At 41.3% G+C, this 7,120-nt stretch overlaps 1 long non-coding RNA gene across 1 annotated transcript; it reads left to right on the top strand.

Moving 5' to 3' along the window:
- The first annotated feature begins 708 nt into the window (after positions 1-708).
- On the top strand, positions 709-6,332 carry LOC140218776 (uncharacterized). Its single transcript, XR_011894962.1, has 3 exons — positions 709-919; positions 1,973-2,053; positions 4,362-6,332. It is a non-coding gene; the product is annotated as an uncharacterized lncRNA (long non-coding RNA).
- Positions 6,333-7,120: the final 788 nt, after the last annotated feature.

Genomic DNA, 7,120 nt, shown 5'->3' with positions numbered 1-7,120 from the left:
ATATTTATGTAATGTCTCTGATTGGAAAGTCAAATCAAGTATGCTCTCGGGAGACAAACACATAGCAGCAAGTGTCATTGAAAAGTTAAAAATGTGTTTTAAGAAAGCTGATTAGTTCTGAGAAGTGACTGCTTTTTGTCTTGCCTCTCAACAGATATATCCATGTGATAAAAAAATAGTGGTACAATGAAATTGCATATTTGCTTAGCGACATGATACATACTTGCAATGAGCACGGTGCCTGTGTTTACTATAAAAAGCAATAGCCCATGCTTGGTTAGGTTAGGCCCACTACAACATGCAGGCATGGGTGATTGGCGCTTTTTTTATTTGTGTCGTGAGGTTTATTGACGTGCGTATAGGTGCAGTGGCACGCAGTATGGCTAGTACAAAAAAAAGGGGGGGGGCAGATATATGCAGCTCACTGTGCACGACACAGGGCAAAGGAAATCCGTGTTCAGCAACTATGTTAAATGCCATGTACGTAAATTTTACAACGCTACTCGTTCGAAGCGCGCACAGGTGCATATTGAAGAAAAGTTTCCAGGGTAGATAATTTAGTTCGTAATTTACCCTAATTTTGCTCTAACCACAAGACATAATAATTTGAATATACTGCACGGAAAAACCTAGAGCGAATTAAATTGTGTGTCAGCTTCGTGTGTATACATATAGTCTTTCCTATGCATTAGGTTTTTTGCGTAATGCATTAACAGTTGACAGCCTATCTTATGATGTGTACTCTGTTTACATTACAGTTGTTTATTAGTTTACTCGTTTGTTTTGCGACTGATGAAATGCCGGCATATATATATTTTCAACATTTGACATAACCCTGTATGTTTTGCAGGGACAACCCAGGACGTGCATTTCTCAGCACCCAGTCAACTGCCAAAAGTGACTCAAACACAGGCCACCAGTAAGTGGACATCAGTTGCAATTTCACATTATGCAGTTGGCGGCTGCCTTGTACGGAGGCTTCTTTTTAATGAGATGGTGATGTCGTTCTAATGTACATTTTGACCACAAAGGTGCGATCATGTCTCACAGAGGCATATATGGTTGCTATTCTCTGCGAGGGACGTGTTCTCGTGTTCGTGGAGCATTTGTGTTTGGCAGTATTGTCGCCCAATGAGTCGGATATAAACACTAACTCGCCACTGCCGGCAAGTAGTTGCGAGAAACGCATTATGACGCTGTAAAGTTATTTCATTAATTCGAAGGAAAGTTTTGCAGCAGGAAAATAGGTTGCTATTCCAGGTAAACATGTCTTTTTCTCACAGGTTATTTAGCCAAACTGTGGATGCATGAAATTCGTGACTTATGAATAGATTTTAATTTATTCTTTAGTAATGCTTCTAAAAGAGACTAGAAATAGCATGTGACTACCTCTGCAATCAGCAGACCATACATTTACAGTCAAAAGTGGCAGTTCCATGCAGTCTCGCACTTTATATAACCTTTCCTTTCAGCAACATTGGAACTGGTGGCTGCGTTTTCAGAAGGAGAAGTGCACTTGACACTGTATATGTATGTGTGAATTCGGTTTTCTTTGTATGTGTCGGCTCACTGACAAACAGTGCAAAAATCTGTTGTACCATGAGCCTGACGACGCCTTCTGCTGCTAGAAATGCGGCACTTCGTATTTTATAGTACTGCATGACATTTAAATCAAAGCTACCACATGAAATGGTCAAGAAAACTAACCGCTGTTATAGCTGTTTTCCTCAAAGAACGCTTGTCCTTTATGGGCTGTGTTAATCTGAGCTCTCCACCGATGTTTCAGTAGTATTATCCCTTAGTGAGTGAGAGATTGGGGGCAATTAATCGTGTTAGTGTTTAAGTGGTGTCCTAATTATGTGCATTTGTTCCAACAAAGTTGTCTAGATTACTTTATTGTGTAGTGTAAAGCTTATGAAACCATCAGCAACTAGTGAGTTGCTAACACGCATATGGATTTGTCACTATACAGGTGGAACTCGGCTGTACCACTGCAGTGCTGCGGAAATTGCCTTCACCAGCGGCTTTGCAACAGCTGTTTCGCAGCATGTCGGTATGTGTTAATTTATAATTATGTTGGGATGGGCTAGTATTATGGACCACTGCTACTCTGTATTGTGACAGATCCATATGATAAGGGATGTAATGGGCACAGCGAAAACCTTTGAATTTTTTACTATGGTACATAAACAGGCTCTCCTTTTCGTCACTGGAGCAGGAGAGAAGGGCATGCAGGCACTCCTGAATGTACATATATTTCAAAACATGAGAGAGACATACACACACACACACACACACACACACAATTAAACTAAAGGCAGGGACGTTCCATCTTTCATCTTGAATTGAATTGTGCAGCGCAAAAATACAACACAGACCACAGAGAAGCACACATGTTAACAGGTTTGATATACACGTTAGTTCAACAGATTTGATACTTCAAGTGTGCTATTTTACACAAGGGGGAAGGGAAAGGGGAGAAAATCTGAAAAAAAAAGTGGAGTGAAAAAAAAGGAATCGTGCCAAAAAGCATGAGAAGCATCGCGCAGCCAGGATCACCAGCAGGACATCTAAAAAGCACTCTGATAAAATTACATACAGGACAACCTTACGTATAGTTTGTTTCAATCAACTCAGATCACATGCAGCCATTACTGCAATCAAGTTGTTTCCTTATGTCATATGAGGGAATGATGTGGGCCCAAAAAACTGTTTAGAGCTGAAGGATTATGTACCATTCTAGCCTCATTGCCTGCTTTTTTATCATATTGTTATCAGCTGCTTATGTTAGGGACAAAAAGTAAGAGTACGAACTGTTTCCCGATTCGCCATTCCACACAACATGTCTTTGTGACTATATGTACATGCAGATGATACATAGTTGAAAAATATTCAGTACAGTAGAATCTCATTACAAGATGCAATTGGTTGTAAGAGACATCTGAAAATGGTTTGGTTGGTTTTCCGATGTTTGCGACGTTAACGATACTGTATACAAGAGACACCTTTGTTACTAAGGATGACTTTTTAAGTATTCACTACTTCGAAGGGACACAACCCAGACACATTCACTTTGTGCACCTTGTGTGCTCCGAAGGGCGTAAAGATCACGCAATCCTTACACAAGTCAATCGCGCATGTCTCTTTTAGCATGAACCAGAAAAGGAGGGCAACGAGGACAGTGCAGGGCAGAAAGTGTCGCCAGTTGAAGCTGACGAGCGTCTAAGAGCACCTCAAAGGTACTGCAAGCAACAAGGCTTGCAAAGTGAAGTGAAGTGAAGGAAGCTAACACAATCTACAGTCACTAAAAAGCTGTGAATGTCTTCTTTAAAGGGCCCCTAAACCACCGAGGTTGAAATTTAGTTGCGGTGTTGCAGTTCTACACAATAAGGCAATGAACAGGTAGCCACGAGAATTTTTCGAAACGGTGCAGTAATAGTGGAGCTACGTGTGTTTGATTATCGAAAAGTAGTCCCCACTCATTTTACTCTTTCATCTGGTACACGCCATATGGACAGTATCGTCTTTTCCTTGCCTAGTACACCTCCAAATGTTACGGGACAGGCCAACACCAACGAGCTCTGTTGCTGCCGCGCTGGCCCGTCGTCCTGCGAGGGGTGGCGCTAATACAACGGAACTGTATGGTGACTCGTGTTGAAGAGCCTCATAGGGAGACCCTTCTGTTGGCGTTTCTGTTCTTTGCCCCCATTGGCTGCCCATAATGGCATCGCGCGCTACGTGACGAGGAAGAAGGAGTGTGTGTATTTGCTTGCAGGCCTTGCCGGCAGTCGTACACTTTCGTTCGACCAATCGACAGCACCGGAAACTGGTGACATCATCAGAGACAGCCTGGTGACGTCAGGACAAACTGGGGGGTGCAGGATAGGTCCAGAGAGGCGCACGGGGTCATTTTCTTCATATTGTGGTGCTCCGGCAGTGCTACGCACTCTGGCATTTGGCTTCGTCGATCGTGACGGCATTCTGATTTCGATACGCGTGTTTACTTGAAATGTTCAAAAAATGACGAGAAGTGGTTTAGGGGCCCTCTAAGCCACCCTGAGCATTTATTCCTTCAGATATATCAAAACAAACTTTAGTGATGATGCATAATAAAGTGATCTAGTCTGGCTCCTCAGTGTCTCAAAATTTTTGGTTTCGAGAGACATGTTTCCCGTGCCTCTTGAATATCTTCTGATGAGGCTTTACTGTAATATACACAAACAATTGTGTAACTCCTCCTGCAAGTATTATTCATTAAGCCCGGTCACTTATGTGCAAAGCTTGTGGTTAAGTCTTGATGTCCGTACTTTTTAGAGCTATGTTTATTAATTCATGCTGTTCTTATTGGTTCTTCGATGCAGGAGACAATGCCTACGAAATAATTGGCCCTGATCATGAGAGCCCTCAAGGGGCAAACAACATCTCTGTTGCAGAAGTGAGCCCGATACCACTTGGAAGTTACCATGACAGATGACACGACAGCAATAGATACAGAGACTGCCATGTCTACTGCAGCTGCAACAGTGTACGAGGCAAGCAGCAGCGCGTCAGCATCAGTAGCAGTGTCAGAAGGAACCACACCAGGCCTGGTAGAGCAACATGTGTGCTATCACTGACTTTTTTTGTAGTGGATACAACTCATTTGCTCAACATACAAAAGCTTTTCACCACGACTGTGAGCCAGTGTTATTGTGCAGCAAGTGCAAGACTAAGTTAGGTGTTATAACACAGTACAAGCATCACTTTAATATATGCAAATGCAAACATATTACAGTTGTTGCCTCCCCAGCCAGCCCACATAGTGACAACAATGTGGAACACATGGTGGGACACACCTCTCCCCCATTACAAGATAGTAGAGACTGTCAGTGTTGTTGCTAGATTGACTGGTCTTTGTAGGCAACTAGAAGGACAACACAGGTGTCATAAGATTGTTGTTGATGTTGAAGAGGTAAAAAAGAAGTTTGATGCAGCTGAAGCGCCAACTGATATTGAGCAAATTAAAAGGAACCACCTGAGAAAGCAACACTATCGAAATTTGGGTATCTATGTGCCGCCAACTCTGGTAAGAATGGCATAGGACAGAAGTGTGATGAAAATCACACAGACACTGCTGTTGCATCACTGGCCACAGTGAGCAGCGACTTGTAGGGCAAGAGAGTCAACTGAAACTAACATTATGATATAGTGTCATGCTCCCATGTGACCACTTTTCAAGTTATTTTGCAAGATACAGCTCAACCTCCAGAAACGAGACTGCAACTTGTCTGTGAAAAAGCTTTCACAAAAAATTTTTCATAACACTATTAACATAGCAGTATCTTTTTTTTTTTTGTGTCGGTTCGAGGTTCCCGGCTGTCCATTAATGCAAAAATTGAGGAAAAAAAGAACATGTGTCGTACTTACACATTTTTAACAAGTACGAGGGGGACAGAACTTTTCTAGTCATGCATCTTCATCATACTATCAGGTTTTTAAATGCCTTTTATAATTATTATTACCAGTTATATCTGAGTGCATTGTATGCATGTAGCAGGTGTAAAATCAGGTCAGTTGGATCAGATGCCTTATCTGCAAGCGAGCCCTATATTCAAGAAATTTGAATTAAAATAGTTACGTTAGAGACGCAGTCTTTCAGCACTTTATTGCATGTGGTTTAAGCATTGCTCAATACTTTTGTGGGTGGCAATTTCAACCGGCACAGCACTGCGCTTTGCCACAGTCACATTTGTCTTCAAAGCGGTGTTTACCATTTGTGTTGATCTGTTTGTGTATGCATAGAGCAAGTTTTTAATTTATATTTTTCTGCATTCTTGTGCTTGCACTAAGCTTGTATAAGGCAGTTACAAAATGTGCGTCACTATAACGAACTGTTCTGTTGAGCTTACACTTGCAAATAATCGTGTTCAGATGGCCGCACTTCTATGCGGGTGCACCGCTAGCTTTGTGTATGTTCTCATGTTTGTATAAAGCTTATAAAAGCTAGTTAGAAAATGTATGTCACTAAGCATTGTGATATTCTTTAAAGAACTGCTTGGTTGGTTTTACACTTGTGAATTAGTATTGAGGCGGTGGTATTCCCATGTATGCCCACTGCTAGCTTTCTGTGTCCTCACGTGTTTGTATTAAGTTTCTACAAGGGAGTTACAGCATGTACGTCACTAAGCGCTGTGATATTTTTTAAAGAATTGCTTTGTTGCTTTGACACCTGTGAGTAATAGTACTCGGGTGGCACTAGTCATGTGTAGGTACACAGGGACCATTTGTATACATTATGCTCATGTAAAGCAGTTACAAAGTGTATGTCACTAATTACTGCGATATTTGTTGAATTGCTGTGATGATTTTACACATGTGATTAATAGTGGTCAGGACACAGTACTTGCGGTGTATAGTTGAATTTATACACTGCCAAGACATGGGCTGTATACGTACCAAAAGAAATGTATGTCATTATATTGTTGTGATTATTACTGTTTGGATTTTATTAAACTGTAATAAAATTGTTTCTTGTATCTATTGAGGTATGGCAATTTGTCATGCAACCAAACTGAGGACCTGAACTTGTGCATACAAATAAACAGCTAATTTAAGAGTATATTGCTCATATTCTGCTAAACCAGTTTAACAAATCTTGTACTACAATGCTGGAAAAATGACAGAGCTGACTCGGATGTACAGAAAAAGTTCTGCACTGACTGAAGGACTGCCCCACACTGGAGTTGGTAATGTTGCGTTTATTGGAGTAGAATGGGAAGTGCACTTCAATTGAAAACGTGACAGTCAATGCAGAAACATAAGGCAGACGAGCAGATGCACATTTATTTCAGGGCCCTCCATGCCTACTACTGCATTTCTAGTCTTCCTGTGCTCTGCGTATAAGCCCCTGTTCAGCCAAGGTTTTTACTCCATGACAGTTGTTCTACTGGGTTCGTAGCAATATTGAAGAAAAAATTCAATGGTTTTCAAGGACTTTCGAGGCCCCGACAGTAACTTCAAGGACCTCGTGCAATGTGTGTAGTAGTTTGGACAGGCAATAACTTGTTCAAGAACACCGTTAACTTTAATGCAAACAAAAGAAAACAAAACAAATCGCATTTCAGTGATTTCAAACATTTGA

This window comes from Dermacentor andersoni, chromosome 6 (genome assembly GCF_023375885.2).
Source record: "Dermacentor andersoni chromosome 6, qqDerAnde1_hic_scaffold, whole genome shotgun sequence".
Classification (NCBI taxonomy): domain Eukaryota; kingdom Metazoa; phylum Arthropoda; class Arachnida; order Ixodida; family Ixodidae; genus Dermacentor; species Dermacentor andersoni.
This window is presented reverse-complemented; position numbering and strand designations above follow the sequence as displayed.